The following is a 27,753-nucleotide window of genomic DNA, read 5'->3' on the forward strand; positions in this document are numbered from 1 at the left end:
CTAGTGTAATGGAACATAGAGTAGTATAATGATGCAAAGGAGCCTCTAGAGTAGTATAATATTCCATAGGAGACTACACTAGTGTAATGGTACATAGGAAATCATTAAAGCAGTATAGTGATGCAAAGGAGCCTCTAGAATACTATAATATTACAGAGGAGACTTTACAGTAGTATTACAGTACACATGAACGCTTTAGAGTAGTATAATGGTGTCACGACCAAGGTTTCTCGGCATGCTCGTCGGCGGGTGTTACCTGTGCGGATGTTGTGGAGGAGGCATCTGGTGGTGGTGCTGGTGCCTGGCAGGGAGCATTGGCTGTGCGTGTTCCTGTGTGGGCATACTGTCACTCTGTGCTGGTTAGGCCTGGCGGTGCTTCCGTTCCGCTCCGGCATGGGTACCGCCATCTTGCTTTCGGCCATGTGACCTAGTTCCCCAATCCTGGCGTGTCACATGCTCACTCTCTGACCACTCACGGCTGGGCGCTGGGTATATAAGGGAGTTCAGAGCTCCCTTGCATTGCCAGTGCAACGTGTTTCTCAGCGCGAGCTGAGAGAGAGTTCCTGAGCTTGTCCGCCTGCCTGTTGGATCTCTGCCTAAGCCTGCTTCACCTAACCTGCTCCTTACCCTGCTGGACTTCCACTGCCTTCACCCACTGCCTCCTCCTATTGTCTCTCCCATTGCCTGAGAACCTGTGTCAGCCGTTACCCTGCACCTTGCCTCCACTTGCACTTTCCCTGGACATTATTTCTTCAGCCACAATTCATTTCAGCCTCACAAGACCTGGAATACTTGACTGTCTTCTGTTATCACTACCTGGACTTTTCCCATTGCCTCACTACAGTTCCCAAGTGCACTTTAGAGCTAAACCCGGACTTTTTGTTTTACCACATTCATGTCTGTTAAGCCACTCATTAAAAACTCCACGTTTATTTTTAAATCTGCTCCTGTTACCACCCCGGGCCCGCAACAAAACCAGAACCTCACAAATGGTATTGATGGGCATGTAAATTAATGTAGTGAGGTAAAGGTATTGTAAAGGTATTGTAGAGCCTACAAAGTAGGTTAGTAGCACAGAGGAGCCTATACAAAAGTATAATGGTACAAAAGAACTTGTTGATAAGTATAACCGAACAGAAGTGTTTGCATAATTTATTCATGTTCCTGTAGAGTAATATAACAGTATAGCTCTACTATGGTGCAGAGGAGTCTGCAGAATAATATAATATTACAAAGGAGACTGTACAGTAGTATAATGGTACAGAGGGGCCTGTAGATAAATCTACTGATAAAGAGAAGTCTGTACAGTAGTATAATGGTACAGAGGGATCCTTTGGAATAGTGTATGGTGCACAGTGGTCCTTTCAAGTATGAGAGTGGTACAGAGGAGCCTGCATTTTAGTACAATGGTACAAACGAACGTGTAAATAAGTAAGATGGAAAAGAGGTGTTAGTATAATGGTGTACATGTTCCTGTAGAGTAACAGCATATCATAGGGGAGTGTGCCCTCTCTGCCATACCATGTGTGTTCTCTCTGCCCTACTATATGTGCTTTCTCCACCATACCATGTGTGTGCTCTCTGCCCTACTATGTGTGCCTTCCCAGCCATATCATGTGTGTGCTCTCTACTCTACTATGTGTGCTTCTCAGTCATACCATGTGTGCCTTCCCAGCCATATCATGTGTGTGCTCTCTGCCCTACTATGTGTGCCTTCTCATCCATACCATGCATGTGCTCTCTGCCCTACTATGTGTGCCTTCTCAGCCATACCATGTGTGCCTTCCCAGCCATATCATGTGTGTGCTCTCTGCCCTACTATGTGTGCCTTCTCATCCATACCATGCGTGTGCTCTCTGCCCTACTATGTGTGCCTTCTCAGTCATACCATGTGTGCCTTCCCAGCCATATCATGTGTGTGCTCTCTGCCCTACTATGTGTGCCTTCTCATCCATACCATGTGTGTGCTCTCTGCCCTACTATGTGTGCCTTCTCATCCATACCATGTGTGTGCTCTCTGCCCTACTATGTGTGCCTTCTCAGCCATACCATGTGTGAGCTCGCTGCCCTACTATGTGTGCCTTCTCAGCCATACCGTGTATGTGCTCTCTGCCCTACTATGTGTGCCCTCTCAACCATACCGTGTGTGCTCTCTGCCCTACTATGTGTGCCCTCCCAGCCATACCGTGTTTGTGCTCTCTGCCCTACTATGTGTGCCTTCTCCACCATACCATGTGTATGCTCTCTGCCCTACTATGTGTGCCTTCCCAGCCATATCATGTGTGTGCTCTCTACCCTACTATGTGTGCCTTCCCAGCCATACCATGTGTGTGCTCTCTGCCCTACTATGTGTGCCTTCCCAGCCATATCATGTGTGTGCTCTCTACCCTACTATGTGTGCCTTCCCAGCCATACCATGTGTGTGCTCTCTGCCCTACTATGTGTGCCTTCCCAGCCATATCATGTGTGTGCTCTCTACCCTACTATGTGTGCCTTCCCAGCCATACCATGTGTGTGCTCTCTACCCTACTATGTGTGCCTTCCCAGTCATACCATGTGTGCTCTCTGCCCTATGTGTGCCTTCTCAGCCATACCATGTGTGTGCTCTCTGCCCCAACTCTGGATTCCAAATCTGGGAATAACTCAGCCCATGCTACAATGCATGCCTAGCGAGCATACCCTTCAGACACAGTGGCCCAAACAGAGGATGCATGTAGGTACTTTACATTATTTTTGGTTGTGCCGGCAGAGTGACTAGAAAAAACATGGGGATGTCAGCAGGGTTATCCCTGAATAATGGAGTCATCAATGACTGTTATAATATAAGATAAAGGTGGCCTGTCACCAGTAAAAACACCTATTTTCATCATCAGCAAGACTTTCCTCTCTGATAAATCAAACCCCTATATCTGGAACATGAAATGAATGAGCATAATAATAAACCGGAATCACAATGGGCTGTTGTCAGATTCACAAACCATTGTAATAAGCAGCAAAACAGCCTCATACAGATAAAAACAAACATGAGCCAATGTAAATGCAAAAAAATAAATCAACATCCCATTGAAAGAAAGAGCATACACCTCCAGGTTCCAAAGCGAAGTTTGGCACCCGAAAAAAAGGAGCATGAAGAGTCTTTGAACGTACAGAGATTACATTATATAATGCTCTGAATGAAAGATAAAGGTATTGTAGCAGCAGGAGACCGTCTACTCCTCACAGCGCACGGTGTATAATATAGGAAAGTAAATTAGGAAATGACTGGGAAACGAGCAGACTGGGAAGCAGATCCTCCTGCTTCAGCTGCATTCAGTAAGTTCAGTGAATCATTTTCTTGAATAAGACGATTATTGTGCCTAGGGAAAGTTCACTGCCTATTCTCAGACCCTTAGCGTCTTGTCCTTGTCACACTGCAAAAGTAAAGTAAAGGGGCCTATCCATTAGCAGATCTTTCTGAAAGACAAAAGACAAAAGATTTATCTTTTGATAATTCCTGGGGCTGCTGTGACAGATATCTGTCATGTACATGACAGATTTTTGCAAACGACGAACGATATTGCCTGACATCATTCTGGGAGTGGATTTTTTAAATGTTTCTATTCATTTTCATAAAAAAATCGTTTGTTGTTTACCGCGACAGATATTTCTAATATCTGTCAGCGATAAACGATAATTGACCAACATGTTGGAGGGACAAAAGACCCAATTTGTCGGCCGTGGAGTGCGCTTTTTTATCGTTCAGAGCCCATCCATTAGCAGATAAATTGAAGGACTGAACGATGAATCGTTCATCGTTCAAATGTATCTGCTAATGGATAGGCCCCTTAAGTGTGCCAAATATTAAACTAAAATATATATATAAGTAATTCAAATTATTGTGTACAGATGTGTCCTCATACATCTAGCCTCAATACGCCACATGGCGTGAGATGCCTGGCGTGCAGAGCTGCCAGGTCCTGTGCAACTCTGCTAGTGCTGGGCGTCTTTTTATCCCAGGAAATTCGTCTTAAGGTGCCTATCCATTAGGCGACCTGAAAGTCTGAACACCTAGCGTTCAGACCTTCAGGTCGCCGAAGTGCGGTGCTCGCACTGAACGGCGTTCACTGAACGTCATCAGTGCAGGAGGCCGTCCTCCTATCTCTGAACATGCCGAACCTGAAGAGCATCGTCAGGTTGACGGGCATGTTCAGTAGATAGTCGGGGATGGCAACGACCCAGCGTGCATGCGCATCGCTGGTCCTTGCCGGCTATTCATTACCCCTCCAAATAATGTCACGCAGGGGCGTGGCCTATGGTAATTAGACCACACCCCCAATTTCGGTCGAAGCCGCGCGCGAGATTAGGGCGCTCTCTCAAGAGCCGGCACTGGGTGCTCAGAACCCTGGAGCCGGCCCTGTCACCCCTCTTCTGTGGAGGACTCAAGAGCAGCGTCCGAACACCGTGATAGTACAGTACAGTAGTGAAGCTGCTACAATGCGCGGCAGCTTGGGAGAAGGAGATATAAATGCCCTAGATAGCAGCAGTGGTGGGGGCTTCAGACCATTCTTCTTGTGTTCTGCTATATCGGAACTCCCTCAACTGATCAGGCTGTGGCTATAGTAGCCAAAATGAAGCATGTGATCGGTTAACAGAGAAGGCTACTTCCCGTTGGTTACTGTAACAAATGGTGAAAATTGTATGGTTTATGCTCACGGGAGGCCCTTATAAAATATTGCTATAGTGCCCGTCTAGTTTTGCCGATGCTTTAAATAAAAAAATTTAAAAAAAGTTGAAAATAAACCAGCCCTATGTATATTCACCTACAATTCTGCAACATATTAGCTAAAAACATGTGCCGCTGCCTCCCTGGTGGACATTGTTTAGGGGATAATTGCGCAAAAATACCACGACCCTGAGAGTTATGACCACACCCCTTTTTCACACGCACGTGTGCGGGCTAACAATGCCGGAGGCTGCGAATCGGCCCCAGTCCTCGGCAGATAACCACTATACTATGTTTAATAATTTGCTGTATACAGTGGCGTCACAAGGGGGGTGCAGGGGGTGCGGCCCGCAACGGGTGTCACCCTTCAAGGGGGTGACACCAAAAACAGCAGCACACACACCCGTGGGCCGCACCCCATCCACAGAGACGTCTGCCCCCTTCCCCGGCACCACCGCCGATCATGGCCTTGAACGCCGCCGCTGCCGGGGATCACTTCATTCCCTCACCGCAGCCGGCGTCCAGAGCCACACATAGGCACAAAGCACAAAGTATCTCTCTGTGCCTGTGTGTGGCTCCGGACGCCGGTCGCGGTGACGTCATCAAGCATGCGGCAAGCCGAGAAGACGAGGAGCGCGCCCGGACACCTCACTGCAAACCAGCCTGGACGTCTTCAAGAAAGGTAAGTAGTAATACACAGTGGAGGGGGCACAGCATAAGGGGCATTATTGGGGGCATTCTGGGGCTACTGCATAGGGGCACTACTGGGGGTACTTTATAGAGGGCACAGTATAAGGGCACTACTGGGGGCACATCATATGGGGCACTACTGGGGGTAATGTAAAGGGGGCACAGTAAAAGGGCACTACTGGGGGCACTGCATAAGGGGAGCTCCTGGGATAGTCTATAAGGGGCACTACTGGGAGTATTGTATAAGGGGCACTGCATAAGAGCACTACTAGGGGTACTGTATAAGGGGGCACTACTGGAGGTATTGCATAAGGGCACTACTGGGGGTACTGTATAAGGGGGCACTACTGTCTGGAGGCACTACTGGAGGTATTGCATAAGAGCACTACTGGGGGTACTGTATAAGGGCACTGCATAAGGGGCACTACTGGGGGTATTGTATAAGGGGCACTGCATAAGAGTAGCTACTGGGGGTATTGTATAAGGGGCACTACTGATGGCACTGCATAAGGGGGCACTACTGGGGGCACAGCGTAAGGGGCTCTAATACAGGAGGCATTGCAAAATGGGCTTTAATATAGGAGGCATTGCATAAAGGGCTATAATACAGAGGGCATTGCATAATGGGCTCTAATACAGGGGGCATTGCATATTGGGCACAACTATAGGGGGCACTACTAAAGGGGGAACTGCATAATGGGCACAGCTACAGGTGGCATTGAATAAGGGGCACTACTACAGGTGGCATTGAATAAGGGGCACTACTACTGTGGGCATTGTATAAGGGGCACTACTACTGTTGGCATTGTGTATAAGTGTCAATAATGTGGGTGTTGTGTAAAATGGGCACTACTGTGTGCCAGAACATAAATAAGGGACACTACTTGATGGTGTAATGTGACTCAGGAGCACTATGTGCGGTGTAATGTGGATACGATTGTGCTACTGTGTGACATAATTTGAATTGGGGATAGTATTGTGTGACCATGCCCCTTTCTTTCGAGATCACGCCCCTTTTTTGTGGCACAGGCCTTAGGCGCACGCTGTCCTTTTTTTGATAAATCGTCGGGGGAGAGGGGGGAGGGGGTCATTCCACCACGTCTCAAGGACCAATTTAAGCACTGCTACCCAGAATATCGGGCGTGGCATCATCACGCCCGCCGGGTGTGCCTTGCATTCTGGGAGGAGCACAGTGTGACTGCTAGACTGGTAAGGGGGCAGAGTTCGCGGAGCTGCGCACCTTTGTCCCAACTTTTTTTTTGTGGAGGGGGGTGTCACCGTGCATTACAGCACCGGGTGACACCAACCCTAGTGACGCCTCTGGCTGTATACACTTTTTAGTAGACTGTATTTAGTGCAGGTATGTCACCAGTAATATACAGTCCTCTGTCTAAACTTGCCCTCACTTGTGCATTAAAAACCCAAAGTCATAAAGGTTTGTAACTAAGTAGAGCAATTAACTTTACCCCCCTACTCGATTCAAACCGCTAATGACAAGATGATGAAATGGTGGCGAAAAGCAGACATAGGCCCGTATTCAATTTGAGGAGAAAAGTCCGGATCCGCGGTACTTTTTCGCCGATGACGTAATTTTCGCCTGTTTTGATTTTACCCCGTATTCAATTTGAAAGACTTTTCGCCTAGGCAGAAAGTCATTGCCGCGCCTATGAAGTTTCACCTATGAATAGCAGGCGGAAAAAAGTGCAGAATTGGGGTTTTGGGGTGCAACGTTGCGGGAACCCCCGTGCAGCCTTCAGACAGTCCCCCAAAGGTAAACTGTGTCAAAAAATTTTTTTAAACACTAAAAGGACACCCTAAAAAATGACTTAGAAAAAGGGGCAGAAAAAAAAAGTTGGGGTACAAAGTTAAAAACTAGCGAACTTGACTCTGGGGGGGTCCCCAAGTATGCCCCAAGTGTTTTTTTGATTGCAGGTGATTGCGGCAGGTGGATTTTTCACAATTTTTCCAACTTCGCTTTAGCAACTTTTAAATATGCTGACCCCCATTTTCAAGTACCCCAAATTTGCTGGGATAAGTTATTTTCTGGAAAAAATACTCCAGAATACTATTCTGCACCATGTATAGAAAAATGCTATTTAGCAGCTATTGAGCCCGTTTAAAAACACCAAATACCTTCAGCAAGCCAAATCGGGGGGTACCATAGGGAACCCCCATGTCAGAGCATCTTTTGGGGGGTGTCAGGCTGATTTCCCCAAATCTGACAAGACTTTCCGCTTGTTTAAGTTTCGCCGGGTCCCCTTTTCGCGTACTTTCAAATTGAATACGGGGATAAGCGGTCACACGCACGATACTTTTCCACCTGCAAAACAGGCGAAGTAGGTGAAAAGTCCGGGCCGCGAAAAAGTATCGCGGCTCGGCTCAAATTGAATACGGCTCATAGTCAGAGAAGTGCAAAGGCCAACCCAGGGAAGATGAACGTTCTGCAGGAAAGGTAAGTGGTGGATACACTCTGCTAGGGGGTATATCCTGCCAGAGCAGGTGCTGTTCACCCATAGTATTAAACATTTTGCCATATGTGATAACTGACTTCTTTCCCATGGCGATTGCGTTACATATAAAACTGTTTACATTACATATAAACAGCAACATTTGTTTAAATAATGACCTTGATGTTATAATCAGTGACACAATGGGCTTTCTGGATTAGCATATCCCCAGATCTTGAGAGATACATTGTTACATATTTATCATGGTTGAAAAGGCAGACAAATGTAAGTTCCCTACAATTACAATAATGTCAAACCAGGAAAGGCAAACAAAAGAACCCGTGGAGGCTACTTCCAATTTATCTTAATGTCAGGCTTCTCTCTCAATCAATTCTCTTCCATACATGGAGTAATTTGCGTGCCCTTTCTGGAGACATGAATTGTCTTTGGAAGTCATTATGACTCTGGAGAGAAGTAAACACCCCCTACACTGAGAAATGGCTCCTGTCCTGCTCTGCGCAGTCATTATGGGCTAACATTGCCATAGCCATTTCCTGATAAGGAGTTCATACACTCAGCAGGGGGGGGTACCAAAGTGCAATTCCTTCGTCATGACAAGGATTACTCAATACTTCTGTGATCAAACTAGAGATGTGTGCTGACCCCGCTGTTTATCTTCGTGTTTTGGTTTTGCAAAACCACCATCAAGTGGTTTGGTTAAAAAGTTTTTAAAAAACGGTATGCAGTCGGGGTGCCGACGGTCTAAATGCCAACCGTCGGTATCCCGTCTGTCTAAACTTGGCAAAAGTCTAATGACAGGCGTCGAAATCCCGACGCCTGTCATTTTACCTACGCCGGGAGCCCGACGCCCGGCATCCCGATCGAAGGTAAGCCCTGGCGGACAGCCGCGGGGGGAGGGGGGGGAAGAGTTAAGTTATTGGCTCCCGGGGGGAATTTAGGGTTAGGCAGCCCCCCGGGAGGGTTAGGGTTAGGCTAGGGGAAGGGGGGATTAGGGTTAGGCACCCCCGGGGGGTGGTTAGGGTTAGGCACTCCACAGGGAGACTTACTGTAGGTTTAGGCTGCGGGGAAGGGGGGTTAGGTTTAGGCACTTGGGGGGGGAGGTTAGGATTAGGCACCCCTAAAAGAGGTTTAGGGTAGGGAATTAGGTTAGCGGTGCTTACCTAAATTAGCAATCGGGATCCTCACCCCTGCCGGGCTTCCACTGTCGGGTATTTGAACCGCCGGCCATGAGGTAAATCATACTTATTCTTAAAATAAAAAGCTAAAATCATGTCATTTTTGCAATCCAAAATTAGAATTCCGAACCACGGGAAGTCCAGAACTGTGACCCGGATTTGCCTGAATCTCCTCAGGAGAGCAGAACCGGGACTCAGATCTTTCTGGATTCGGGTTTTTGGAGAACCAAACAGCACATCTCTATATCAAACCAAATTATACAAGTTTGCATCTTGTACTTTCTTTCCCCAAGTAAATTTCACATTGTTTTTTGTATTTTTTTGTTTGTTTTTATATATTTTCTTGTTTTTCTAATGGGGCTGATTCAGAGGATCAAGCAAGACGGCCATAATTACATCTGCATTGTGCGCCCAGAGCACAATACAGATGTTCACCCATATGCTCAATTGTACACATCTACGCGAACACGTTACCCCTATCCATAAACTTTGTTTCTAGCCGTCATCATCATTAGACCTATCACTGGTTCAAAAGATCTGTCTGAAAGTTTGATATACGCCGGAATCCCGACAGACCTCGGTACCATCGAGTAACATCGGCCCCTCACGCACAATTACAGCAGCCCTGACCTGTCTCAGAAATTACATCTCTCACCGCATGCAATCTGAGTATGCCATCACAGTGGCTAATTTATGCACGTCTATTATATATATTAATATGATCCACTCTGTCAGTCCCTCCATTGGCTGCCGGTCTTCTACCGTATTCAATTTAAAATACTTACACTCACACATAAAGCTATTAACCAAACCACACCAATATACATCTCTTCACTTATCTCAAAATATCTTCCAACCCGACATCTCCACTCTGCACAAGATCTGCGTCTCTCATTCCCGCGCATTACTTGTTCCAATGCACGGTTACAGGACTTTTTTCTGGCTGCACCCACCCTGTGGAATGCCCTCCCACGCACAATAAGACTTTCCACTAGTTTCCAAACATTCAAGCGTTCTCTGAAAACTCACCTCTTCAGACAAGCTTATCAGATTCCAGGACCGCCCACCTAACCTTTTATAGCTCCCTATCTAACTCTCTTATAGTAAATACCTATCACATCTTCTCTTTCTTCAATTTAACATCTTCCTAACCCTAGGCCAACTTTCCAATGTGATTGGATTATACAGCCCACCAAGAACATCAGCAATCGGGCTGGACCAATTTGTAATATGTAGCACCTATCCTTGTGTATCAACACCTATTTCCCTATAGATTGTAAGCTTGCGAGCAGGGCCCTCTTACCCTTATGTATGCCTTTTACAACCCAGTATAATGTTAATGTTGATTCAAATTGTAAAGCGCGACGGAATTTGCTGCGCTATATAAGAAACTGTTAATAAATTAATAAATAAATAATAAATATTAAATATATTTTAAAAAGTACTTTTTAAACTTAATTAAAAATTTTTTTTTTGAAAAACGACAATTTCTGTGTGGTTTTGACGGGAAAAAAATTTGTCAGCTGAGTGGTTGATAAATGACAAATGTCTTAAATTGTACGGTCAGATGTGTCCACATACATCTAGCCTCCTTGTGCGGTAAACAGCCCTTCTAGTCATGGCGAGACGTGGTAGTGCCGAGTGTCTTTTCGTTCGACTTTTTTACTTTGACAGCCGTTGACACTGTAAAGTAGCATTTCGCATGCAGATACACCCGCAGACGCACGCAGAATATAGGCATGCCGCATCACTTTACGAATGAGACGCATTCTAAGGGAAAAAGTTGCATGAAAAGATGCTCGGTACTAACTAGTTGCACGGCGCTCACGCGTTATGTAGCGCACATTATGAATGAGACGCATTCTAAGGGAAAAAGTTGCACGAAAAGATGCTCGGTACTAACTAGTTACCCGGCGCTCACGCGTTATGTGTAACGCGACTTGTAGCGCACGGAGGATAGATGTATGTAGACACAACTGTACAAAGCAAAAAAAGCAAATGAATTCTGACTTTTTTAACTCAACTTCTGCAACTCGTGCACACAAGCACCACCGGAAAGCTTCCAGGGCAAGAATTAATAATTTTAAAGACACAATGAACATATATTTTCAATTATGTGCTGTACGAGGCTGGCTGTATTTAATCTAGGTGGGAGATGTACTAGATCTTGCCAGCCTTTGAGCCGGCGCCCTTGAAGTGGGAAGCAGAGCGTGAGCTTATTTTCGGGCTGGCATTGCAAACCTTGAAATTAAACCATATCATTCTCCTTCGTGCAGAGATCAAACTCTTATCTGAACTAATTAGAAAAAGCACAAGCTAAGGCCATCACCCAGATCAAGAAAACAGTTTACAGTGGAATATTCTCATTAACCTGTCTCTAATACTCACAATCCACTTTCCACGCTGTAGAATTAATCTTGTGCTGTTGGGAAGGCCCTGCATAGTTATTTATCTTGCTCGATAAACGACTCGCGCAACAAATAATTCCCTAATTGCTCTGAATTAGCCGTCGTGTGCTTGATGGACATATAGCACCCCTGTGCCTTCAAGGTCATTGCGCTTTGGCCAAGCTTTAAAAAGAAGGCATCAAACATGAACAATTCATTTCCCGCTGGAATGACAAAACATGACAATATGTAACAAAACATGTCTAACAAGACCCCTATGGCCTCTCCAAATTCGCAGAATTAACCAGTAGAACTATAATGGGATGATATGTAATTCCCTTACATTAAATTCAGTCGTGGAACCAACAAGTCGCCCAGAATACCTGCTTGGACAATTTTTTCTCAACTGAGATAAGCAGAAGCTCAACGGAATCCATTAGGGAACAGCTCTGATTTTCCGTGAATTAAATATTTGGATTTCGTCTCCGTCTCTACCTGAGACCACTTATTAATTCCTGCAAAATGCAGATCTCGAAAGGCTATTAACCTCAAATTCACAGAGTCCACGGCGGAATATATCAGGCTGAGTTTTTGTGCAGCAGAATAGGGCGCGAGCAGTTTGATTTGCAGAGCCCCCGAGAGAGGCGGTAAGATGTCAGGACGCTTTGACATTCTGAAGCCATTAAGAAAATTCAGCGAAAAGATGGAGATTGTTACGCTGCAGACTATTCCTTGTACTACCTGTCATTACAAATGAGTCTGCTATCTACAAGGTGCGAACAGTGGAACTTCACAATAAATAAGGGTCTGTGGCAATACCCAGGGGGCAGCGTGTATATTTAGCTGCGCGCTGGATCTGCTCATTGCCTGCTTTACTTCATCGCCTCAAGACAACATGGAGGAAACTAGATCTCAAGGTATTTGGCCAGCTAGGAAATCAAATGAACATGTTCCCGGCTAATACCATTAGTGCTTCAGAACCAGCAGTGATTAGGCTGGCTTGATGTAGCGCGGTACAGTTCCCACATAGTAATGATATCATTATTTCTGCTACTTTCTCTCTTACAGTGAGGAGGGAGCAAGCAGATCCATACAGCGCTGCTCACAGAACATTCTGTTTTGGAATAGTTTAAACAATGAAAATTCAAGAACGCTAAAACACATTTTCCAGGGAGTTAGTCGGCATCCCAGAGATCAGGATGCCAGCGGTTATAATGCTGGCGCCGGAATCCCGGCTACAGAATCCCAACCGCCGGCATACCGATGGTAAGTATCAAGGTTAAGGGGAGGGTTAGGCTGCAGGGAGGAGGGGGCGTAGGATTAGGCTGCGGGGGGGTTAGGGTTAGGCTGCGGGAGGGTACTTACCGGACCGCCGGGATCCCGTACCTAAGCACAGACACTTAAAGCCGCTTTTTTAGTCAATGCTCCAAAGGCCTTCCTGAAACGTACGTCACACCGACGGACGATGCATTATGCCATGAGGGATAGCGGGATCTACACTTCGCATAATGGACGCAAATGCATTCTACTCATCCGCACATGCACCATAAAATGTTTCCGCTTCTGATTGGCTGAATCCCTCCCTTATAAGACAACACTAGAGTAATGCGGCCGCTGTGATTGATTTGCCTTATTACAGTGTTATTAGCAATCAATTTGATCTTTTATAGGGGAAGGTGACATCTTGTGTATTGATGTGAACTTGATAAAAACACATAATTTTGTCTTTAAGTCTTATTTTCAGTTGCTTTGACATGATCACTGCGACTATTAATAATAGATAACACTGTAATGTACACTGACCATTTACTGTAATGTGTGCTGTAACTGTGCATAGACTACTACTACTAATACTAATTTTATTTCTACAGCACTTTTCTCCAGTGGGACTCAAGTCACTTTACAGAGGTTTAGATTTGCAGAAAACCATAAACATAATACAAAGGTGAGAACAACATTTTGGGGCATCAGATCCAAGAACTATTCATCCTGCCCATTAAGGTGCCATGTCAGGCAGCCATTCTGGGTGGGATGTAGTCTGGGAGCCGACGGTCTAAATGCCGACCGCCGGCTTCCAGACTCTCTAATCCCGGCGTGGTACTAATGACAGGTGTCGAAAACTCGACGCCTGTCATTAACCATGCGCCGGAAGACCGAACGAAGGTAAGCCGGGCGCGGACAGCCGCGCGGGGGGAAGGGTTAGGTTTAGGGCTCCCGGGGGGACTTAGGGTGAGGCACCCCCCCGGGAGGGTTAGGTTTAGGCTAGGGGAAGGGTGGGTCAGGGTTAGGCACCCACGGGGGGAGGTTAGGGGTAGGCACCCCCCAGGGGACTTAGGTTTAGGCAGCGGGGAAGGGGGAGTTAGATTTAGGCACTTAGAGGGGGGATTAGGGTTAGGCACTTGGGGGGGAGGTTAGGGTTAGACACCCCTAAGGGAGGGTTAGGGTTAGGGGGTAGAATTAGGTTAGCGATACTTACCTTAGGGACGATCGGGATCTTCACCCTTGCCGTGCTGCCGCTGTCGGGATTTGAACTGCCGGCCATGCGGCTGGCGGTAATACCTACTACACCCTCTTTGGGCCGTATATAGGTTACACTAAGCGGAATAGGCAATGCCTGGAAGAGATGACACGTAATGTGGGAGCTACAGAATACTAAAGCAAGATACAGTACCCCAATGTCTAGATCTCTAAGGATTAACTCATGAATACACTAGAACCTTTAGCAGCCACTATGTTTGGCCTCTGTTCGTCTTACCCCTACAATACATCTATCCTACTGTCATACCCAAGAGGCATCGCTCAATAAGAAAGGATCCACTTTGTATATTATAAATATTAGCATCATCAGACAATCTATCCAATTGGTACATGTCCACAAATACTGAGGCAAAACAACCCTTAAAGAGACAGGAGATTGATTTCCAGTACAAGGAATACCTTGTGAAATGACACCTATATACATGCTATCCTTCATTAGTCGTTGAGCAGAGACGACATAATGTTGAATGTATCTTTGATATATTCACATCACATAGTGGTATCACTTATCCGATCATCAGATGATGACACATTTTTGTTCATTATCTTTTAATTAGAGCAACGCATGTTTTTTAAACACGATATAATGATTATCCTATTAGACACTTGGGGCCAAATGTAATAGGGTGAGAGTTTAGAAAAGGTGAGAGTTGAGCTGTAACCTCTCACACTTTTTAAACTTGGCCAATGTAACAGAGTCCGAGATCATGGAATCTCGCATGATTTTAGACTCAAAAAACTCTCATGATTTAAACTCTCATCCAGATGTTTCCCATTTTGAAGATAAAACTAGACCAATGTGAGAATTTACTGCTAAACTTTCACATTTTCTAACCTCTCACCCTATTACATTTGGCCCTAAGAATCAAACATTTTGGGCATATAAACCCAGCAACAGATGCAGCCCATTTATACCAGCACGGCAAGAGGTAATTACATTATGGAGGAGATGACCAATAGAGATGGACTGTACACTAACCAATTGGAAAACCGATTAGGATAGATTTGAATAAAGTAGTACCACCCCACAACCTTCAACACATGTTACACTACCTCCTTGAAAAAGGCCAAAGAATGCTGAAACGCGTTGGTGCATCATACCACCATATACCAAAACCTAAGAGACATTTTGAAATATCTAAGCGAAGAAAAAGTAACAAAGCCGATGAGTCAGGCTAGCTACGGACACCTGACGAACTACCCGGAAGCACAATCGACCAGCGGCCCAGGAAGACTGAATACGGACAACGAGCCAGTAAAGAGTGGAAGCAGGACAACTGGTGTGCGACTTAGAGGTGAGACTCCGTCAAGAGGGGGTGCCCAACGACCGGTTCATCAGAACCCTCGCCGGTACATCCCCTCCCTAGGCATCGACCAGCCCCCTTTAAGTAACGAGTGCCGGAGCGTGTCTGGCAACAGACGCAACGCCGGTTATCCCGTCCGTAGGGGAGGAAGTCTAGCCAGGAGATCCTCTTCACTGCCCCAGTTCCCCAGCTCACACTCCCAAGAAGACCATCCCAGGCACTGGTGAGAATATATTGATCTTTTTTTGCTATTTATAGTACAAGAGGTGGACTAGCGGGACGCCGCAGTCTACCCAGACTTTTCCAACATACTTATTATATTTGGACTTCTTCTTGCAACAAGAGACTTTTGCCATTATATGAGGTCTAATATATATTTAATGAATCACTCTTAAATGATTTTGAATCACCAATACTTCAGGACTTCATTTGGTTTTCTATGATCTGCATTCATACAGTTTTTAGGTGTTTTAAAATTTTTTGATAGAAGTAAAGTATTATCCTGTACATCTGATACTGCTATTTACTTTCCATTAACCAATAATTACTACATATCATTAGAGGACATATACTCCTATGGAAACAGTTTTATTTTTGGTACACCAAAAACCACTGTGAAGTACCAAACAGGATGAGCGCTACACCATTCTATTTTCTGTTTGATTCTATTGTAATAGTTAGGGGTCCCTATTGGCTGTGTGCAGCTTGACGCTATTTCATGAGCTCAGGCCCTGATTCAGAGCCGGACACTCTGACAGAGCGCTCGCTCTGAATCAGGGCCGGCCTTCTGTTTTTTTTAGAGCGGCCTCCTGGCCGCTCGCATAGCTGTGGGTGACCACCCACAGCTATAGCGAGCGGCCAGGAAGATGGTCGCGATGGTCAAGACCATCGCGACCATCGGGCTTGCAACGTGATCCTTGTGGTAGGGTCTCGTTGCCGTAAGCCCCAGAGAGCTTTCGGCTCTAACAGAGCCGAAAGCTCTCCCACTGACATCACTTGTGATGTCAGTGGGGCCAGCCCCAGATGGTAGGCGTTCCCATGGGAATGCCTCCGTCTGGGCAGCCATGTCCCCGACCCGCCCACCAAAGGGGGCGTGCTGTCACTCACCATCGACAGCACGCCCCCTTTGGTACGAGACCCGGAGCGACGGTTTGCCCGTCGCTATCCGTGTCTCGCGCATGCGCACGACGGAGCCGGCTCCATCGTGCGCATGCGCACTGGGCCAACATCGACCCGCTTGTGAGCGCTCAGCACTCGCGAGCAGGTCTGAATCAAGCCCTCAGTGCGCAGGATCTAAATCTGATCGAAATAAAGCAAGATACACAAACTTTACAAGATCATCAGAACCATGCATGTTCATCCTGCACAGGCAGAGGCGGTCTAATGGTGCGTACACACGGTACGATAAAAATGCACGATATGAACGATATCGATTATATCGTTATTGTTCATATTGTGCATTTTTCAGTGCCTCCAACCCACCAACAACCTGCAATGCGCCGGGACGTATGCATGATAAATATATCGTCCATCGAACAGGTCACTATAGGGTCGCGGGTCGCTGCCCTTCGTTGGTAGGTTGGTGGTGTGCTGGATGATCAATATCGATCATCCAGCACTCCGGGAAGTGCAGGTCGATCAGTCAGCGATATCATTATCGCTGACTGATCGTACCGTGTGTACGCACCATAAGCAAGGAGAGGGACCGTGTGCAGGCTCCGTACGGGACCCCTCCTCTCTAGCTGTGCAGCAGATTCTGTCTACTGCACATGCGCAGCTCACCCTGGGAACATGGCAACTGTGCCATGTTCCCAGGGTCTTCTCTAGAACACAGAGAAAATCGCCACCGTGCCATTAACCCAGTGATTTCTGCCGTTACTGCAGTGCCGACCGACGCAGGACTCTGGAGAAGTATGTATAATTATGGCTTCAGGTTGTGTGGTGTAGGCCCCCCTGGACCAAAGGGCCCGTGTGCACTGCAAACCCCGCACCCATTATATATACGCCCATATACTTAGGAGTGTGCCAGGTGCGGCAGCCATCTTGAGTGTACTACTTAGGTTACAATGTGTCAGATAAACAACACGTGGAAATAAGACATACACGGGTAAAATTAAAAGTGACCAATACTGCATAAAATGTTCCACTTGTTGCTCATCCAGGCAAAGCAGCCATCTTGGGCACATTACATAGGTTACAGTAGGTGGAATGAGCAACTTGCAGAAGTGTAATATACGGGGGGGGGGGGGGGGGAGTGAATTACAGAACAGATAAAATTGGGCGTAAATCGGATGCATATGCCAACTTTGGCGAGCTGCATGCATCGTGCAATACGGCCAACTCTGCAGGCTAAGCAAAACGCACCGTTTTTCCGGGGGTCTTTTTGGCGCTTCCGATTTTTGCCCAACTCTACGCGAACCCTAAGTGAGGAAATGTATCTGTCTTTTTCGGTGCAAGAGTAAAACCCCCGGATGTGCAGGCCTGGACGAGGGCCGTCTTCCGATTGTTTAAGAAGTCAAATTATCGTTATTTTGCCATAAGTAAAAATCCCCCGTTCGCCTTCTATTTTGCGCCGTACAATATGCTGCCTGTTTTGAATTTGTTCCATATTGCTCCTGTAAGTGCAGGGAATTAGACGTGTATGTAGATGGAAATGTGAAGCGTTGAGGCATTGTGGAGGGCGGAGGTTGTATGTACGCTGGTTAGAGGGGGGGAAAATAATAATAATTGCACCAGCTCGGTTTGAAGTCAGTCCCGTACTTTCACTTGAGAGCTATTAACATAGTAGCGGCACTGCGGCTGGTGTAATTAGATCTAAACAAGAGGCAGCAATGGACATTAAAAACATTTTCACATTTTCGAGATGAAAACATCAGCGGTAACCATCCGGCTTCTTCCATGCCCCCCTCTTACAATCCATCGTTCCTTCCTTCCATAAACTTCTAGCAGCTCATTTGGAATTGTTGCTTTTGAGCATAACAGATCCCAATCATAATTGACTGCAAAAAAAAATAAAAAATACAAATAAAAAATCCCGGGCTCACATTTTCCCTCTGACAAAAAGCCAGCTGCAATTTGCCGGTGTAATGAGCAGGTTAGAACAGCAGAAATGCAATGTTTTTCATTCAAATTCATTTTCATAAGCTACGTGGCACTTAACAGCCCAAACCCCACTTAGAACTATTTATTTAAAGTACAATCATGTGAAATCGAGGTGGTGGTGGGGGGGGGGGGTTGCTTGCCTAGATAATTGTAATTCTCATTTTACTTTCAACATTTATTGCTTCATTTACTTTTATAATACCACCCTCACTAAACACGAGGTAGATGGTTTGCACAAAAGCACACGAAGATACTGTAGAACCACCTCCATTATACTCGACCCTCTTTATAACACCAGTCCTGGACTTTAAACGGCTTATTATATAGAGTGTGCTGTATAGTGTGTATTAGGATTAGTTCGGTTTTGCACACCAGGTTCGGATTTTTTTCCCTCCAAAAAACGGGTCCCATTTTTTTGAGGGAAAAAATCCGAACCTGGTGTGCAAAACCGAGCTAATCCGAGCCTGCACATCCCTAATTAGAATAGGATTTGGTAAGTTCCTGTGTGGATTTTATACAGCAGGACGGCGAGTGCTCTTATACTAGAGCATGATAAAATATGTACGCCATACTTACCGACTCTTCATATTCCCTCTCCTGGAGAAGCCCGGAGAGGAGATGCAGGTGGGCGGTGATGGGTACGGGGGCCGGACTATCAGCGCCATTAGGCCCTGTCCCCACGTGGCATATTTGAATAGGGGGCGGTGCCAAATGACGCAATTATCATAGAATCGCTTCATTAGGCCCAACCATTATTTTACAGACCGCGGATTCCCGGTAAGATTCTCCGCATTCTGGCCACTTCACTAGGAGCTGGGCGGGATGCGGAGAAGTGCCTACTCTTCCAGGGGTGTGGGGGGCTTTCTGAAAAATTGGGAGCCTCCCACAGGTTACGGAAAAGTAGGCAAGTATGATGTATGCAAAGCCGATATTGACGCAGTTGGCCGATTATCAGCAAACTGCACATGCGTCTACATTGCACTGCACATGCGTTGAGACATTACCGTCGTCACGCGCAGCGACTTTTTATTTTACGTGTTCCCATTCGCTGATAAGTACAGGCTCATGAGGGGCAGAGATGAGGGTTTCACGGTCATGAGATAAATAAGATACTTGTGTTAATACCGTTGTGATAGGGATGTTCACGGACGTTGTGATAGGGATGTTCACGGACGTTGTGATAGGGATGTTCACGGACGTTGGGATAGGGATGTTCACGGACGTTGCGATAGGGATGTTCACGGACGTTGCGATAGGGATGTTCACGACGTTGCGATAGGGGTGTTTACGGACGTTGCGATAGGGATGTTCACAGACGTTGTGATAGGGATGTGCACGGACGTTGCGATAGGGATGTTCACGGACGTTGCGATAGGGATGTTCACGGACGTTGCGATAGGGATGTTCACGGACGTTGTGATAGGGATGTTCACGGACGCTGTGATAGGGATGTTCATGGACATGAATCCAGGGAGAAATCTTCCCAATCTGGGACTGTCCGTGGTGATGATGCTTCTGAAATACTGTGTTGGTCTCATACCCAACCATACTGTTATTACCAATGCTGGATGCACCTAACACAGAAACTATATAGTGCTACCGCCCGACACAGGGCCTGATTCAGACCCGTTCGCTAGCAAGCGATCGCTCCGAGCGAGCGATGTTTTGCAAAGTGAGCATGCATATGCATCGCAGTGCACGTGCTCGAACTAGTCCAAGCGGTCGGGAAGCAATCGCTCGCCCAGCAGAGACAGCTCAGCTGAATGAGTGACAGGTCAAGCAATTTGTGGGTGGTAACAGGGGCAGGCCACTCGAAACGGGGGAGTGGAGGTGTGAACACAGGCGTGCCTGAGCATCTTAACGCCATTTCAGAGGTGTGCATAATTAACAGGCAGCGTCATAGTACACGTCACCTGGTTGAATTATACACTGAAGTGCTCGCAGTGTTTGCGGAGGGGACAGTCAACCACAAGCGATGCGGTCAGTTCCGATGGAACCCGATGTAGTGATGGTTGTATATACTTCCTGGAGATGACGTGCGCAAGTGGGCGGCTAAAGACAGGCTGGTGGGCATCTACATACACAAAGTGATCCCACGCCAAGACATAGTGGGCGTGCTTATGCCATGCCGTGCGATCGCCTGCCTTGACGTCACTTAGCTGAATTTGCATACGCTTGGAACGAGTGTCCACCTCTAGTGACCGGGTCTGAATCAGGCCCACAGTACAAACACAGGAAAGCTTCATTAAAAAACACACATCCCCCCAAAAATATTATCAGCCTCCAAGCAAGGTGCCTAATTTCTGTGTGTATGGTACCCTGAATAGCTGACACCATTACCCCCCAAAAAAACACAGGTTCATCTTCCACTATTATTAATTGAGATTTTCCGGAGCCGGTTACATCACAAGGCTAAATCAAAACACTATGACATATCCTTATGGTCCCACACCATTGTGAGTATAGATCTGTATTGCATCAGATGGCCTCTCCTGAGTGTCGCTGAAGGTCCATCTACCAGACACGTCTGCAATGAGTTATAGGAGGAAATAATACTGCACTGAATCAGGGCGGGCGCAGGTTTTTTTAGTTGCGGCCTCTTGGCCGCTCGCATAGCTGTGGGTTACCACCCACGGCTATTGCGAGCGGCCATGATGATGGGCGCGATGGTCAAGACCATCACGACCATCGGGCTTGCGACGAGACCCTCGTGGCCGCAAGCCCCAGAGTGCTTCTGGCTCAAATAGAGCTGGAAGCTCTCTCACTGACATCACTGGTGATGTCAGTGGGGCCGCCCACAAACGGCAGACATTCGCTTGGGAACGCCTCCGTTTGTGTAGCCACCCCCTCGCCACGCCTACAAAATGGGGCGAGCTGAAGATCAACATCGTCAGCCGCCCCTTTTGTAGTGAGTCCCGGAGCGAGCGCTTTTTGCGCTCGCTCCGGGGCTCGCGTGTGCGCACTGGGCCACCATCGACCCGCTTTCGAGTGCAGTGCGCTTACGAGCGGGTCTGAATCAGGCCCTCTATACATAACTGATCAGCATATTACTATATGTATTAGATTTTTATTTTTATATCAGCATAAACCGTGGTAGACATCACCTGCAACTGCTTTAATACTGCCCACTACAGTCCAGCGTTTTATGGGTTCTATACAGACTGAAAATCCTCCAAGAGCCCCAAGGTGAGCTCACAGGCAGTTCCATGGACGGGAAGATATTAAGGTAACATTATAACTTGTTCCATTTTCAGCCTGGCACAGGCATGTCACCACACATTCCCCCTTTTATTAATCCCTGTCTGCCCACCCGTACCTGGGCATGCTACAGAATCTTTAAGTATTTGAGAATTCCCACCCGCCAAACCATCAGCATGTTAGTTGTCAAACTGCATGAGCTCTATTGAAATAGTTCTGTCAGTAACATTAAATCAAGGTTTAATGTAGTGTCCGTGAGCTGCAGCCAAGAATTGTGTCTCGTCTCTCTCTCTCTCTCTCCATTTCCTTTCTCGTTCTCTGAGAATGATCAGAAACAAGGGCTGCATAGCAAACAGACACTGCAAGAACTGACAGAGCAAAGATAGGTATGAAAGCATCTGCTAGGATTCTTAGGACGCTCTTTAATGTATTATTAATCCTAACCATGAAATTCATATCAATTACCCGAAGAGAAATTAGGACAAAGGGGGTGATTCAGCACAGGACGGAAATGCGAAGCTGCAGGCAAGCAGCTTGGCGCATCCGTCCTTACAAATATGCGAATGCAGCAGGGAGGTGCCTGACACCGCCTGCTGCATTTGTGATCCTGACACTGCGACCAAGGTCACAGGCTGGGACGGACAGCGCCGCCCAGCTGGGTAAGTCCCTGGACGCAGCCCCTGGCTTTGCCACTCCTGGAAGTCGACCGTTCCCAACCCCGCACCGCCCTGCAAACGCCTCTGCCTATCCATCAGGCAGAGCAGGGGCAGCGTGCGATCACACAGGAACTGTTCTGCGCATAATTGGGAATCTGCGTTCAGCATTGTGCAATGATGAATTAGCCCCAAAGTCCAGACCTGAGAATCAACTGTCCTCATTTGGTCTCGATTTGAGGGGACTGTAAGGCGGATGCTGATTCTGAGTCGGGCGCAGCAGCGATATCGGACTCAGTGGAGCAATGTTTTTCTGCTGGGCATATGTCTGAGTCTCACCGCCCATGCGTCACGATTTTGGGCCTGATTCAGCAAGGATCGCTATTCTGCTTATACGCACGCAACACAGTTGCTAATATCAGCGGTGATATGCAAATGTTTGCATTCGCATTGCGATCGCAGCCTGACATAAGGACGCCCACTTCCCCTTACTCACATACTTTGGCAACATAGTGAAACAATCAGTAACATCGAGTAACATCTGACCCATACGCAGATAAGGCAGGTCAGACGTCACTCAGGAATTGCTGACTTCTGCGCACGCTATGAGGCCTCAGGCCGTGTATGGTATCGCAGTGCATAATTTATGCACGTCCCTGCAACGCCATCCCAACGCACTGGCACGCCTGCGTGTGAGCGACCCCCCCCCGTCGCCACCCACAAATGGCACTTCCTGTCAACCAGTATGGGATGGGTCTGCATAGCTCTGTGATCGCAGCCCCGATCGCAATAGCTAGTTCGCACACTGCGATGCATATGCATGCGCAGTACGCAACAATCGGCTGATTGCGTGCGTATAAGCGACTGTGATCCTTGCTGAATCAGGCCTAGAGCCACAGGTCAAATTTACAGGCACGGTAGCAGAAATGTGAGGAGCGTTCCTGGAAGGTGACAGGGAGGTAGCAGAGGGGTGACTAAAAAGATGCACGGAGATGACGTGTCTTGTAGGATTGTCGCAGGCAGGACGCTGAGTGCGGTACTGTACAGAGACGCTGAACTGCTCACACAGGAGGCCATACAGAGACGGAATAATTGCACCTGCCATAGGGCTGGTGAAAATTTCGATGGTGCGTCCGATGGTGCTTTTAAAGACACACCAATTGGTATTTCGGGGTCCACAGACGCTAACAGTTAGGGGTATATTTAATCGATTTTCAGAAATTTAAAATTGATGTTGTGTTTCTGGGGCTAAATCACACATTGACTAATACATCGAAAAACAACATCGATGTTCATTGATTTTTATCGATTAAAAAAAAAAAATCAACCTTTAGTAAATATACCCCATGGTGTTTCAGTTCTTACACATGCGGACGCGAGGATGTACACCGGGGCCTTTGTAGCAGCATCGGCATAAAGACACAGACACAGCAAAAGATGCAGCCGCTTCTACATTCGACTCAGAATGTGCCCCTAAAAAATAGGGACTACTGCGGTGCCCCTTATACCAGAGGCAGGAGCATTCCGTATTAAAGGGGGCAGAGAGGTGGCCCAGAACTTTAGAAGCTAAGGCGTACCCCATGAGCATGACCCCTCCCCAAGAACATTATATATATATAATATATAATTATATATATATATATATATATATATACAGTATATATATATATATATATATATATATATATATATATAGTTTGTCCCATCAGCTGGATTCTTGCTGTAAATGAGACCCTGGATGCATAGACTGTGCCTAAAGGAACATCAGCACACTAACATGGCATTTTAGTAATAGTTAAAAAACCTTGTGCACAGGAAAAGGTGGTGGCAGGACCAATCAGGTTCTCTTTCCAGCTCTGAATCAGAAAGCTACCATCTCATTGGTTGCTATGGCAATTTCACATGTTTCACTAAATCCCTAGGAACAATCCCTAACATTTAATTCTCCCTTCTAGAGATGGCCATTGGTGTGGTAACCATCAACCATTGATGGCAAAATAGCAAGTAGCCATCGATGGTTTCAACTATGCAATGGATGACCAATGATGGTTTTACCAACCAATGGTCATCCCTGTTTTTTGACTGACTGGCCCGTGGGCCAATCAGAACCTAGGGGCAGGGTTTCACGAGTGCCAGGGGCGGAGCTATGCTCAGTGTCCTGGCACCTTGTAAAAAAACCCATTTGGTTATGCTGGTTCTCCCCCATTGATGGCAAAAGCATTCAACATCAGCCATAAACCATTGATGACTATGAATCATCAATGGTCGCTCGCCATCCCTACTTCCTTCATTCTGACATTCAAGAATCATTATGCTGACAATAACATATTGGTACATGACCCGCTCGGCCACAAATGGGGTTACTGCTGTGGTGCGCATAACTCAGTTGCTCAAAGTTGCGCGTACAGCCACGACACACGCTTAGATGCTCACAGTGGAGAGAAACGTCCGCAGACAGAACGTGTGTGGCTGTCTGAATCGGGGCTCAATGTGAGGAAGGAAGGTGGTCCCATATCAAGTACTATACGCCAGCAAAACAAGCAACCTACCTCACGCTGAATATGTCGGCTGCTCCGTCTGAATTATGAGATGTCCTTAAAGTTTAATCCTGCATTGAACAAAAAAAAAAAAGACAATTATTAATGTGCAAGTGGTCTGGCGTTTACGTCACTGACAGATAAAGGCAAACGTTACCAATCAGCAAAAGTCTATAACCCCTATCTGTCTCATGGTACAGTATGTAAGAATGGCAGTCAGTGGCCAGGGATCAGATCCACGGAATGATCCATCTAAGCTTTGCTTCCTATCTTCAGCTATAGTCACCAGATTGTTCCTGGCTGCTCTTTTGTATTACAGCACAGAACCAGCACAAGGCTTGCTAAGTACAACACTGTAATCATGTATCACATGTACAGTAGCTCTGTAGCGATACACAGATTTGTACGTATTTGCTGATTCCGAGTCGTATGCAAAGCAGCTGTAGTTACGGTCAGCCGCAGAAAGATCTGATTCTAATGCGAGAATCCGTACGTCTAATGCTGGGGTTTGTGCGCCTGCAAGTGAACACCCACACCGCCCATTTATTTAAGCCAGCCGCGCAACCGTCATCATGTCGTAATCGCCACGTGCATCAGCTCATGCTAGCTGCAAGAGACCCGCAAGAGGCTGCCCCTCTCCCTACGCACCAATCAGAAATTGCATGGAGGTTACATACGCACCCACGGCACTCCCACAAGAAAGGCCGACTCCGTGCACCCTCATTGTTGCCGCCCCGAAACGGACAATTTCACCAAAAGACAGAAACATGCGGGTTCCGTCCGACTCAGAATAGGACGGACATATGCAATAATTTGCATCTGCACGTGCGCTGTATGCAAAAACTTGCCATTCGCGTCCATGCACAGAGATACCTTCAACTCAGAATCAGCCCACTGTGACTATTACGCCCGATACTGGTTTTACTATAAAAAAACAAACAAAACATTACACATATTTTGACCTTAATCAGCACAGGTTGGGTACGGAATGGCAGCGCTCAGGATCCCGCCGATCAGAATCCCGACGCCAGCATCCCGGCCAGGTTAGAATGCAGATGCCCCCAGGTAATCAAGCCTAACCAAACCCCTAACCCTCCCTTCCCGTTGACTAAACCTAACCTCCCTCCTTAGTGCCTAAACCTAACTCTCCCTCTCCATAGCCTAACCTTAACCCTTACCTTAGTGCCTAACCACTTACCATCCCCCTAACCCCAATACTTAACTTTGGGATTCCGGCGGTCGGGATACTGGCGCCGGTATTCTGACAAGTGTCAGGATTCCGGCGTCGGCATTCTGACCGCATCCCAATCAGCACAAATCACCTCCCTTGTGTACATCTTTCCCTTTTTCAATCGATTGTGGCAATTCTGCAATCTGCCATCAATTGAAAAAGGGAAAGATATTTATACACAATCGATTGCAAATTGCAAGATTGCTGCAATCAATCTCTGATGTATGGGGGCCTATAGTAGACAAATGAATGTATAAAACACAACTGTGCAGATTCTGATGATCACTAATTTTCTGTTTACACTAATTTATATTCATTGACAGCAGTAGCACAATGGCAACATTATTTTCCCAACAATTAAACTAAACATTTATGTACTGTATGTATTTTGTTTTCTGTCCTGGCTATGCAGATTTATGATCCGTGATGCAGATTTATGACGCGGGGCTCGCCCAATCAGTATACAAACACACGCGCGGATCACATTCATCCGATGACTGCATTGCCATCCAGGAGGTTTTACATTCCAGACTGGTTTTAATGGTTCCCCACCATTTTTGGTGGAGCCCGGCCCATGCATCCATTTTGGGTCAAATCTACTTTAATTTGGCCGATAAAATGACCACTAACAAATTCACACAAGTCTGATCCACGCCAACTCCAATGGACTGCAGTATGGATACTCCTCTGACACGAGCTATCTTTCCATATGCCGAGTGTCTTAGCATGACAGTGATGGCACTGATGGGATTCGGATAGCAGGACCGTAACTAAGGGTGGCAGAGAGGTGTCTCTGGCCAGGCCGCAGGGGACGGCACGGTAGATGTCGCGTGACACCTCTATTGGCATGCAGGGTGCCTTCGGACCACCAGAGCATCCTTGGAACACTTAACTTCTGCTGCCACAGAGAGTAGAGATGATTCATAATCATTGATGGTTTATTGCCGATGTTTAATGTTTTTACCAAACCAAATGGTTTCCCTCCATCGATGGATATAGAATAACTGAATAATTATTATTTTTTTAACATGGTGACGGAACACGGAACATAGGGCCTGATTCTGATCCGCTCGCGAGTGCTGTAGGCTCGCAAGCGGGTCGATGGTGCCTAATTGCGCATGATGGAGGGAGCTCCGTCGTGCGCATGCGCGAGACCCGGCGAGCGACGGGGAATCCGTCGCTCGGGGTCTCACACCAAAGGGGGCGTGCTGTCGATGGTGAGTGACAGCACGTTCCCTTTGGTGGGCGTGCCAGGGGCGTGGCTGCCAGACGGAGGCGTTCCCATGGGAACGCCTACCGTCTGACCCGGCCCCACTGACATCAGTAGTGATGTCAGTGGGAGTGATTTTGGCTCTGATAGAGCCAAAATCACTCCAGGGCTTGCAGCAGCGAGACCCTACCGCAGGGTCTCCTCGCAAGCCCGATGGTCGCGATGGTCTTGACCATCGCGACCATCATCATGGACGCTCGCTATAGCTGTGGGTGGTAACCCACAGCTATGCGAGCGTCCATGAGGCCGCTCCAAGTTGAGGTAGGAGGGCCCTGATTCAGAGCGAGCGCTCTGGTCAGAGCGTCCGGCTCTGAATCAGGCCCATACTTCCGCCTCGGGACCCACGTAGCCCCGCCCCAGGATCTGATTGGCCCACAGGCCAGTCAGTCAATGAATAAGGATGACCTTCAGTTGGTGAAACCATCGATTGTCATCCATTGCATAACTGGTGATCACTGATGGCCATCACTAACAGAGAGCCACTAGGTCTCCTAGTCC

General features: G+C 47.0%; 1 protein-coding gene across 11 annotated transcripts in view; it reads right to left on the bottom strand.

The window, feature by feature from the left end:
• LOC148478344 (receptor-type tyrosine-protein phosphatase F-like) overlaps positions 1-27,753 on the bottom strand; it is a 944,179-nt gene that overhangs the window by 616,202 nt on the left and 300,224 nt on the right. For all 11 annotated transcript variants that reach the window (XM_088455649.1, XM_088455645.1, XM_088455652.1 and 8 more), the window contains exon 3: positions 24,767-24,825. The gene's annotated coding sequence lies outside the window, so the exon portion shown is untranslated. The remainder of the gene's footprint in view (positions 1-24,766; positions 24,826-27,753) is intronic.

This window comes from Taudactylus pleione, unplaced genomic scaffold (assembly GCF_031769625.1).
Source record: "Taudactylus pleione unplaced genomic scaffold, aTauple2 ptg000662l, whole genome shotgun sequence".
Taxonomy (NCBI): Eukaryota; Metazoa; Chordata; class Amphibia; order Anura; family Myobatrachidae; genus Taudactylus; species Taudactylus pleione.